The sequence below is a fragment of the Diuraphis noxia genome, unplaced genomic scaffold (genome assembly GCF_037042655.1).
Source record: "Diuraphis noxia isolate RWA-SAM2 unplaced genomic scaffold, SU_Dnox_SAM2 contig0003, whole genome shotgun sequence".
In the NCBI taxonomy this organism is placed as follows: domain Eukaryota; kingdom Metazoa; phylum Arthropoda; class Insecta; order Hemiptera; family Aphididae; genus Diuraphis; species Diuraphis noxia.
In genome coordinates this window covers 2208874-2221349 of record NW_028301713.1, presented here as the reverse complement: position 1 = coordinate 2221349, position 12476 = coordinate 2208874, and positions in this window count along the sequence as shown.

Here is a 12476-nt window from a genome sequence, read left to right as displayed (position 1 = left end):
TAAATATCGTTTAAAGTCATTTGTATTGAACTAATCATACTTTTTATATTTTTAACGTTAAGTTCACATAATTTTACATCTAAAACCCGTCTTTACAATACATTTGAGTGAATACAAAAAATTGAAAAAAAATTTGAGAAAAAATTTGGTAAAAAATGGTGATAATTCCGCTAAATATCGTTTAAAGTCATTTGTATTGAACTAATCATACTTTTTATATTTTTATCGTTAAGTTCACATTATTTTACATCTAAAACACGTCTTTACAATACATTTGGGTGAATATAAAAGGTCGTAAAAAAATTTTGAAATACAGGTGATGAATCCGCTAAATATCGTCTTAAGTCATTTCTATTAAACTAATCATACTTTTTATATTTTTAACTTTAAGTTCACATTATTTTACATCTAAAACACGTGTTTACAATACATTTGGGTGAATACAAAAAATAGAAAAAAAATTTGGGAAAAAATTTGGTAAAAAATGGTGATAATTCCGCTAAATATCGTTTAAAGTCATTTGTATTGAACTAATCATACTTTTTATATTTTGATCGTTAAGTTCACATTATTTTACATCTAAAACAAGTATTTACAATACATTTGGGTGAATACAAAAAATAGAAAAAAAATTTGGGAAAAAATTTGGTAAAAAATGGTGATAATTCCGCTAAATATCGTTTAAAGTCATTTGTATTGAACTAATCATACTTTTTATATTTTTATCGTTAAGTTCACATTATTTTACATCTAAAACACGTCTTTACAATACATTTGGGTGAATATAAATGGTCGTAAAAAAATTTTGAAATACAGGTGATGAATCCGCTAAATATCGTCTTAAGTCATTTCTATTAAACTAATCATAATTTTTATATTTTTAACGTTAAGTTCACATTATTTTACATCTAAAACACGTATTTACAATACATTTGGGTGAATACAAAAAATAGAAAAAAAATTTGGGAAAAAATTTGGTAAAAAATGGTGATAATTCCGCTAAATATCGTTTAAAGTCATTTGTATTGAACTAATCATACTTTTTATATTTTTATCGTTAAGTTCACATTATTTTACATCTAAAACACGTCTTTACAATACATTTGGGTGAATATAAAAGGTCGTAAAAAAATTTTGAAATACGGGTTATGAATCCGCTAAATATCGTCTTAATTCATTTCTATTAAACTAATCATACTTTTTATATTTTTAACGTTAAGTTCACATTATTTTACATCTAAAACACGTGTTTACAATACATTTGGGTGAATACAATAAAATAGAAAAAAAATTTGGGAAAAAATTGGGTAAAAAATGGTGATAATTCCGCTAAATATCGTTTAAAGTCATTTGTATTGAACTAATCATACTTTTTATATTTTTATCGTTAAGTTCACATTATTTTACATCTAAAACAAGTATTTACAATACATTTGGGTGAATACAAAAAATAGAAAAAAAATTTGGGAAAAAATTTGGTAAAAAATGGTGATAATTCCGCTAAATATCGTTTAAAGTCATTTGTATTGAACTAATCATACTTTTTATATTTTTATCGTTAAGTTCACATTATTTTACATCTAAAACACGTCTTTACAATACATTTGGGTGAATATAAAAGGTCGTAAAAAAATTTTGAAATACGGGTTATGAATCCGCTAAATATCGTCTTAAGTCATTTCTATTAAACTAATCATACTTTTTATATTTTTAACGTTAAGTTCACATTATTTTACATCTAAAACACGTGTTTACAATACATTTGGGTGAATACAATAAAATAGAAAAAAAATTTGGGAAAAAATTGGGTAAAAAATGGTGATAATTCCGCTAAATATCGTTTAAAGTCATTTGTATTGAACTAATCATACTTTTTATATTTTTATCGTTAAGTTCACATTATTTTACATCTAAAACACGTCTTTACAATACATTTGGGTGAATATAAAAGGTCGTAAAAAAATTTTGAAATACAGGTGATGAATCCGCTAAATATCGTCTTAAGTCATTTCTATTAAACTAATCATACTTTTTATATTTTTAACGTTAAGTTCACATTATTTTACATCTAAAACACGTCTTTACAATACGTCTTTACAATACATTTGGGTGAATACAAAAAATAGAAAAAAAATTGGGTAAAAAATGGTGATAATTCCGCTAAATATCGTTTAAAGTCATTTGTATTGAACTAATCATACTTTTTATATTTTTAACGTTAAGTTCACATAATTTTACATCTAAAACCCGTCTTTACAATACATTTGAGTGAATACAAAAAATTGAAAAAAAATTTGAGAAAAAATTTGGTAAAAAATGGTGATAATTCCGCTAAATATCGTTTAAAGTCATTTGTATTGAACTAATCATACTTTTTATATTTTTATCGTTAAGTTCACATTATTTTACATCTAAAACACGTCTTTACAATACATTTGGGTGAATATAAAAGGTCGTAAAAAAATTTTGAAATACAGGTGATGAATCCGCTAAATATCGTCTTAAGTCATTTCTATTAAACTAATCATACTTTTTATATTTTTAACGTTAAGTTCACATTATTTTACATCTAAAACACGTGTTTACAATACATTTGGGTGAATACAAAAAATAGAAAAAAAATTTGGGAAAAAATTTGGTAAAAAATGGTGATAATTCCGCTAAATATCGTTTAAAGTCATTTGTATTGAACTAATCATACTTTTTATATTTTGATCGTTAAGTTCACATTATTTTACATCTAAAACAAGTATTTACAATACATTTGGGTGAATACAAAAAATAGAAAAAAAATTTGGGAAAAAATTTGGTAAAAAATGGTGATAATTCCGCTAAATATCGTTTAAAGTCATTTGTATTGAACTAATCATACTTTTTATATTTTTATCGTTAAGTTCACATTATTTTACATCTAAAACACGTCTTTACAATACATTTGGGTGAATATAAATGGTCGTAAAAAAATTTTGAAATACAGGTGATGAATCCGCTAAATATCGTCTTAAGTCATTTCTATTAAACTAATCATAATTTTTATATTTTTAACGTTAAGTTCACATTATTTTACATCTAAAACACGTATTTACAATACATTTGGGTGAATACAAAAAATAGAAAAAAAATTAGGGAAAAAATTTGGTAAAAAATGGTGATAATTCCGCTAAATATCGTTTAAAGTCATTTGTATTGAACTAATCATACTTTTTATATTTTTAACGTTAAGTTCACATAATTTTACATCTAAAACCCGTCTTTACAATACATTTGAGTGAATACAAAAAATTGAAAAAAAATTTGAGAAAAAATTTGGTAAAAAATGGTGATAATTCCGCTAAATATCGTTTAAAGTCATTTGTATTGAACTAATCATACTTTTTATATTTTTAACGTTAAGTTCACATAATTTTACATCTAAAACCCGTCTTTACAATACATTTGAGTGAATACAAAAAATTGAAAAAAAATTTGAGAAAAAATTTGGTAAAAAATGGTGATAATTCCGCTAAATATCGTTTAAAGTCATTTGTATTGAACTAATCATACTTTTTATATTTTTATCGTTAAGTTCACATTATTTTACATCTAAAACAAGTATTTACAATACATTTGGGTGAATACAAAAAATAGAAAAAAAATTTGGGAAAAAATTTGGTAAAAAATGGTGATAATTCCGCTAAATATCGTTTAAAGTCATTTGTATTGAACTAATCATACTTTTTATATTTTTATCGTTAAGTTCACATTATTTTACATCTAAAACACGTCTTTACAATACATTTGGGTGAATATAAAAGGTCGTAAAAAAATTTTGAAATACGGGTTATGAATCCGCTAAATATCGTCTTAAGTCATTTCTATTAAACTAATCATACTTTTTATATTTTTAACGTTAAGTTCACATTATTTTACATCTAAAACACGTGTTTACAATACATTTGGGTGAATACAATAAAATAGAAAAAAAATTTGGGAAAAAATTGGGTAAAAAATGGTGATAATTCCGCTAAATATCGTTTAAAGTCATTTGTATTGAACTAATCATACTTTTTATATTTTTATCGTTAAGTTCACATTATTTTACATCTAAAACACGTCTTTACAATACATTTGGGTGAATATAAAAGGTCGTAAAAAAATTTTGAAATACAGGTGATGAATCCGCTAAATATCGTCTTAAGTCATTTCTATTAAACTAATCATACTTTTTATATTTTTAACGTTAAGTTCACATTATTTTACATCTAAAACACGTCTTTACAATACGTCTTTACAATACATTTGGGTGAATACAAAAAATAGAAAAAAAATTGGGTAAAAAATGGTGATAATTCCGCTAAATATCGTTTAAAGTCATTTGTATTGAACTAATCATACTTTTTATATTTTTAACGTTAAGTTCACATAATTTTACATCTAAAACCCGTCTTTACAATACATTTGAGTGAATACAAAAAATTGAAAAAAAATTTGAGAAAAAATTTGGTAAAAAATGGTGATAATTCCGCTAAATATCGTTTAAAGTCATTTGTATTGAACTAATCATACTTTTTATATTTTTATCGTTAAGTTCACATTATTTTACATCTAAAACACGTCTTTACAATACATTTGGGTGAATATAAAAGGTCGTAAAAAAATTTTGAAATACAGGTGATGAATCCGCTAAATATCGTCTTAAGTCATTTCTATTAAACTAATCATACTTTTTATATTTTTAACGTTAAGTTCACAATATTTTACATCTAAAACACGTGTTTACAATACATTTGGGTGAATACAAAAAATAGAAAAAAAATTTGGGAAAAAATTTGGTAAAAAATGGTGATAATTCCGCTAAATATCGTTTAAAGTCATTTGTATTGAACTAATCATACTTTTTATATTTTGATCGTTAAGTTCACATTATTTTACATCTAAAACAAGTATTTACAATACATTTGGGTGAATACAAAAAATAGAAAAAAAATTTGGGAAAAAATTTGGTAAAAAATGGTGATAATTCCGCTAAATATCGTTTAAAGTCATTTGTATTGAACTAATCATACTTTTTATATTTTTATCGTTAAGTTCACATTATTTTACATCTAAAACACGTCTTTACAATACATTTGGGTGAATATAAATGGTCGTAAAAAAATTTTGAAATACAGGTGATGAATCCGCTAAATATCGTCTTAAGTCATTTCTATTAAACTAATCATAATTTTTATATTTTTAACGTTAAGTTCACATTATTTTACATCTAAAACACGTATTTACAATACATTTGGGTGAATACAAAAAATAGAAAAAAAATTAGGGAAAAAATTTGGTAAAAAATGGTGATAATTCCGCTAAATATCGTTTAAAGTCATTTGTATTGAACTAATCATACTTTTTATATTTTTAACGTTAAGTTCACATAATTTTACATCTAAAACCCGTCTTTACAATACATTTGAGTGAATACAAAAAATTGAAAAAAAATTTGAGAAAAAATTTGGTAAAAAATGGTGATAATTCCGCTAAATATCGTTTAAAGTCATTTGTATTGAACTAATCATACTTTTTATATTTTTATCGTTAAGTTCACATTATTTTACATCTAAAACACGTCTTTACAATACATTTGGGTGAATATAAAAGGTCGTAAAAAAATTTTGAAATACAGGTGATGAATCCGCTAAATATCGTCTTAAGTCATTTCTATTAAACTAATCATACTTTTTATATTTTTAACTTTAAGTTCACATTATTTTACATCTAAAACACGTGTTTACAATACATTTGGGTGAATACAAAAAATAGAAAAAAAATTTGGGAAAAAATTTGGTAAAAAATGGTGATAATTCCGCTAAATATCGTTTAAAGTCATTTGTATTGAACTAATCATACTTTTTATATTTTGATCGTTAAGTTCACATTATTTTACATCTAAAACAAGTATTTACAATACATTTGGGTGAATACAAAAAATAGAAAAAAAATTTGGGAAAAAATTTGGTAAAAAATGGTGATAATTCCGCTAAATATCGTTTAAAGTCATTTGTATTGAACTAATCATACTTTTTATATTTTTATCGTTAAGTTCACATTATTTTACATCTAAAACACGTCTTTACAATACATTTGGGTGAATATAAATGGTCGTAAAAAAATTTTGAAATACAGGTGATGAATCCGCTAAATATCGTCTTAAGTCATTTCTATTAAACTAATCATAATTTTTATATTTTTAACGTTAAGTTCACATTATTTTACATCTAAAACACGTATTTACAATACATTTGGGTGAATACAAAAAATAGAAAAAAAATTTGGGAAAAAATTTGGTAAAAAATGGTGATAATTCCGCTAAATATCGTTTAAAGTCATTTGTATTGAACTAATCATACTTTTTATATTTTTATCGTTAAGTTCACATTATTTTACATCTAAAACACGTCTTTACAATACATTTGGGTGAATATAAAAGGTCGTAAAAAAATTTTGAAATACGGGTTATGAATCCGCTAAATATCGTCTTAATTCATTTCTATTAAACTAATCATACTTTTTATATTTTTAACGTTAAGTTCACATTATTTTACATCTAAAACACGTGTTTACAATACATTTGGGTGAATACAATAAAATAGAAAAAAAATTTGGGAAAAAATTGGGTAAAAAATGGTGATAATTCCGCTAAATATCGTTTAAAGTCATTTGTATTGAACTAATCATACTTTTTATATTTTTATCGTTAAGTTCACATTATTTTACATCTAAAACAAGTATTTACAATACATTTGGGTGAATACAAAAAATAGAAAAAAAATTTGGGAAAAAATTTGGTAAAAAATGGTGATAATTCCGCTAAATATCGTTTAAAGTCATTTGTATTGAACTAATCATACTTTTTATATTTTTATCGTTAAGTTCACATTATTTTACATCTAAAACACGTCTTTACAATACATTTGGGTGAATATAAAAGGTCGTAAAAAAATTTTGAAATACGGGTTATGAATCCGCTAAATATCGTCTTAAGTCATTTCTATTAAACTAATCATACTTTTTATATTTTTAACGTTAAGTTCACATTATTTTACATCTAAAACACGTGTTTACAATACATTTGGGTGAATACAATAAAATAGAAAAAAAATTTGGGAAAAAATTGGGTAAAAAATGGTGATAATTCCGCTAAATATCGTTTAAAGTCATTTGTATTGAACTAATCATACTTTTTATATTTTTATCGTTAAGTTCACATTATTTTACATCTAAAATACGTCTTTACAATACATTTGGGTGAATATAAAAGGTCGTAAAAAAATTTTGAAATACAGGTGATGAATCCGCTAAATATCGTCTTAAGTCATTTCTATTAAACTAATCATACTTTTTATATTTTTAACGTTAAGTTCACATTATTTTACATCTAAAACACGTCTTTACAATACGTCTTTACAATACATTTGGGTGAATACAAAAAATAGAAAAAAAATTGGGTAAAAAATGGTGATAATTCCGCTAAATATCGTTTAAAGTCATTTGTATTGAACTAATCATACTTTTTATATTTTTAACGTTAAGTTCACATAATTTTACATCTAAAACCCGTCTTTACAATACATTTGAGTGAATACAAAAAATTGAAAAAAAATTTGAGAAAAAATTTGGTAAAAAATGGTGATAATTCCGCTAAATATCGTTTAAAGTCATTTGTATTGAACTAATCATACTTTTTATATTTTTATCGTTAAGTTCACATTATTTTACATCTAAAACACGTGTTTACAATACATTTGGGTGAATACAATAAAATAGAAAAAAAATTTGGGAAAAAATTGGGTAAAAAATGGTGATAATTCCGCTAAATATCGTTTAAAGTCATTTGTATTGAACTAATCATACTTTTTATATTTTTATCGTTAAGTTCACATTATTTTACATCTAAAACACGTCTTTACAATACATTTGGGTGAATATAAAAGGTCGTAAAAAAATTTTGAAATACAGGTGATGAATCCGCTAAATATCGTCTTAAGTCATTTCTATTAAACTAATCATACTTTTTATATTTTTAACGTTAAGTTCACATTATTTTACATCTAAAACACGTCTTTACAATACGTCTTTACAATACATTTGGGTGAATACAAAAAATAGAAAAAAAATTGGGTAAAAAATGGTGATAATTCCGCTAAATATCGTTTAAAGTCATTTGTATTGAACTAATCATACTTTTTATATTTTTAACGTTAAGTTCACATAATTTTACATCTAAAACCCGTCTTTACAATACATTTGAGTGAATACAAAAAATTGAAAAAAAATTTGAGAAAAAATTTGGTAAAAAATGGTGATAATTCCGCTAAATATCGTTTAAAGTCATTTGTATTGAACTAATCATACTTTTTATATTTTTATCGTTAAGTTCACATTATTTTACATCTAAAACACGTCTTTACAATACATTTGGGTGAATATAAAAGGTCGTAAAAAAATTTTGAAATACAGGTGATGAATCCGCTAAATATCGTCTTAAGTCATTTCTATTAAACTAATCATACTTTTTATATTTTTAACGTTAAGTTCACATTATTTTACATCTAAAACACGTGTTTACAATACATTTGGGTGAATACAAAAAATAGAAAAAAAATTTGGGAAAAAATTTGGTAAAAAATGGTGATAATTCCGCTAAATATCGTTTAAAGTCATTTGTATTGAACTAATCATACTTTTTATATTTTGATCGTTAAGTTCACATTATTTTACATCTAAAACAAGTATTTACAATACATTTGGGTGAATACAAAAAATAGAAAAAAAATTTGGGAAAAAATTTGGTAAAAAATGGTGATAATTCCGCTAAATATCGTTTAAAGTCATTTGTATTGAACTAATCATACTTTTTATATTTTTATCGTTAAGTTCACATTATTTTACATCTAAAACACGTCTTTACAATACATTTGGGTGAATATAAATGGTCGTAAAAAAATTTTGAAATACAGGTGATGAATCCGCTAAATATCGTCTTAAGTCATTTCTATTAAACTAATCATAATTTTTATATTTTTAACGTTAAGTTCACATTATTTTACATCTAAAACACGTATTTACAAAACATTTGGGTGAATACAAAAAATAGAAAAAAAATTAGGGAAAAAATTTGGTAAAAAATGGTGATAATTCCGCTAAATATCGTTTAAAGTCATTTGTATTGAACTAATCATACTTTTTATATTTTTATCGTTAAGTTCACATTATTTTACATCTAAAACACGTCTTTACAATACATTTGGGTGAATATAAAAGGTCGTAAAAAAATTTTGAAATACGGGTTATGAATCCGCTAAATATCGTCTTAAGTCATTTCTATTAAACTAATCATACTTTTTATATTTTTAACGTTAAGTTCACATTATTTTACATCTAAAACACGTGTTTACAATACATTTGGGTGAATACAATAAAATAGAAAAAAAATTTGGGAAAAAATTGGGTAAAAAATGGTGATAATTCCGCTAAATATCGTTTAAAGTCATTTGTATTGAACTAATCATACTTTTTATATTTTTATCGTTAAGTTCACATTATTTTACATCTAAAACACGTCTTTACAATACATTTGGGTGAATATAAAAGGTCGTAAAAAAATTTTGAAATACTGGTGATGAATCCGCTAAATATCGTCTTAAGTCATTTCTATTAAACTAATCATACTTTTTATATTTTTAACGTTAAGTTCACATTATTTTACATCTAAAACACGTCTTTACAATACATTTGGGTGAATATAAAAGGTCGTAAAAAAATTTTGAAATACGGGTTATGAATCCGCTAAATATCGTCTTAATTCATTTCTATTAAACTAATCATACTTTTTATATTTTTAACGTTAAGTTCACATTATTTTACATCTAAAACACGTGTTTACAATACATTTGGGTGAATACAATAAAATAGAAAAAAAATTTGGGAAAAAATTGGGTAAAAAATGGTGATAATTCCGCTAAATATCGTTTAATGTCATTTGTATTGAACTAATCATACTTTTTATATTTTTATCGTTAAGTTCACATTATTTTACATCTAAAACAAGTATTTACAATACATTTGGGTGAATACAAAAAATAGAAAAAAAATTTGGGAAAAAATTTGGTAAAAAATGGTGATAATTCCGCTAAATATCGTTTAAAGTCATTTGTATTGAACTAATCATACTTTTTATATTTTTATCGTTAAGTTCACATTATTTTACATCTAAAACACGTCTTTACAATACATTTGGGTGAATATAAAATGTCGTAAAAAAATTTTGAAATACAGGTGATGAATCCGCTAAATATCGTCTTAAGTCATTTCTATTAAACTAATCATACTTTTTATATTTTTAACGTTAAGTTCACATTATTTTACATCTAAAACACGTGTTTACAATACATTTGGGTGAATACAATAAAATAGAAAAAAAATTTGGGAAAAAATTGGGTAAAAAATGGTGATAATTCCGCTAAATATCGTTTAAAGTCATTTGTATTGAACTAATCATACTTTTTATATTTTTAACGTTAAGTTCACATTATTTTACATCTAAAACACGTGTTTACAATACATTTGGGTGAATACAAAAAATAGAAAAAAAATTTGGTAAAAAATTGTGATAATTCTGCTAAATATCGTTTAAAGTCATTTGTATTAACCTAATCATACTTTTTATATTTTTAACGTTAAGTTCACATAATTTTACATCTAAAACCCGTCTTTACAATACATTTGAGTGAATACAAAAAATAGAAAAAAAATTTGAGAAAAAATTTGGTAAAAAATGGTGATAATTCCGCTAAATATCGTTTAAAGTCATTTGTATTGAACTAATCATACTTTTTATATTTTTATCGTTAAGTTCACATTATTTTACATCTAAAACACGTCTTTACAATACATTTGGGTGAATATAAAATGTCGTAAAAAAATTTTGAAATACAGGTGATGAATCCGCTAAATATCGTCTTAAGTCATTTCTATTAAACTAATCATACTTTTTATATTTTTAACGTTAAGTTCACATTATTTTACATCTAAAACACGTGTTTACAATACATTTGGGTGAATACAAAAAATAGAAAAAAAATTTGGTAAAAAATGGTGATAATTCCGCTAAATATCGTTTAAAGTCATTTGTATTGAACTAATCATACTTTTTATATTTTTATCGTTAAGTTCACATTATTTTACATCTAAAACACGTGTTTACAATACATTTGGGTGAATACAATAAAATAGAAAAAAAATTTGGGAAAAAATTGGGTAAAAAATGGTGATAATTCCGCTAAATATCGTTTAAAGTCATTTGTATTGAACTAATCATACTTTTTATATTTTTATCGTTAAGTTCACATTATTTTACATCTAAAACACGTCTTTACAATACATTTGGGTGAATATAAAAGGTCGTAAAAAAATTTTGAAATACAGGTGATGAATCCGCTAAATATCGTCTTAAGTCATTTCTATTAAACTAATCATACTTTTTATATTTTTAACGTTAAGTTCACATTATTTTACATCTAAAACACGTCTTTACAATACATTTGGGTGAATATAAAAGGTCGTAAAAAAATTTTGAAATACGGGTTATGAATCCGCTAAATATCGTCTTAATTCATTTCTATTAAACTAATCATACTTTTTAAATTTTTAACGTTAAGTTCACATTATTTTACATCTAAAACACGTGTTTACAATACATTTGGGTGAATACAATAAAATAGAAAAAAAATTTGGGAAAAAATTGGGTAAAAAATGGTGATAATTCCGCTAAATATCGTTTACAGTCATTTGTATTGAACTAATCATACTTTTTATATTTTTATCGTTAAGTTCACATTATTTTACATCTAAAACACGTCTTTACAATACATTTGAGTGAATACAAAAAATAGAAAAAAAATTTGAGAAAAAATTTGGTAAAAAATGGTGATAATTCCGCTAAATATCGTTTAAAGTCATTTGTATTGAACTAATCATACTTTTTATATTTTTATCGTTAAGTTCACATTATTTTACATCTAAAACACGTCTTTACAATACATTTGGGTGAATATAAAATGTCGTAAAAAAATATTGAAATACAGGTGATGAATCCGCTAAATATCGTCTTAAGTCATTTCTATTAAACTAATCATACTTTTTATATTTTTAACGTTAAGTTCACATTATTTTACATCTAAAACACGTGTTTACAATACATTTGGGTGAATACAAAAAATAGAAAAAAAATTTGGGAAAAAATTTGGTAAAAAATGGTGATAATTCCGCTAAATATCGTTTAAAGTCATTTGTATTGAACTAATCATACTTTTTATATTTTTATCGTTAAGTTCACATTATTTTACATCTAAAACACGTCTTTACAATACATTTGGGTGAATATAAATGGTCGTAAAAAAATTTTGAAATACAGGTGATGAATCCGCTAAATATCGTCTTAAGTCATTTCT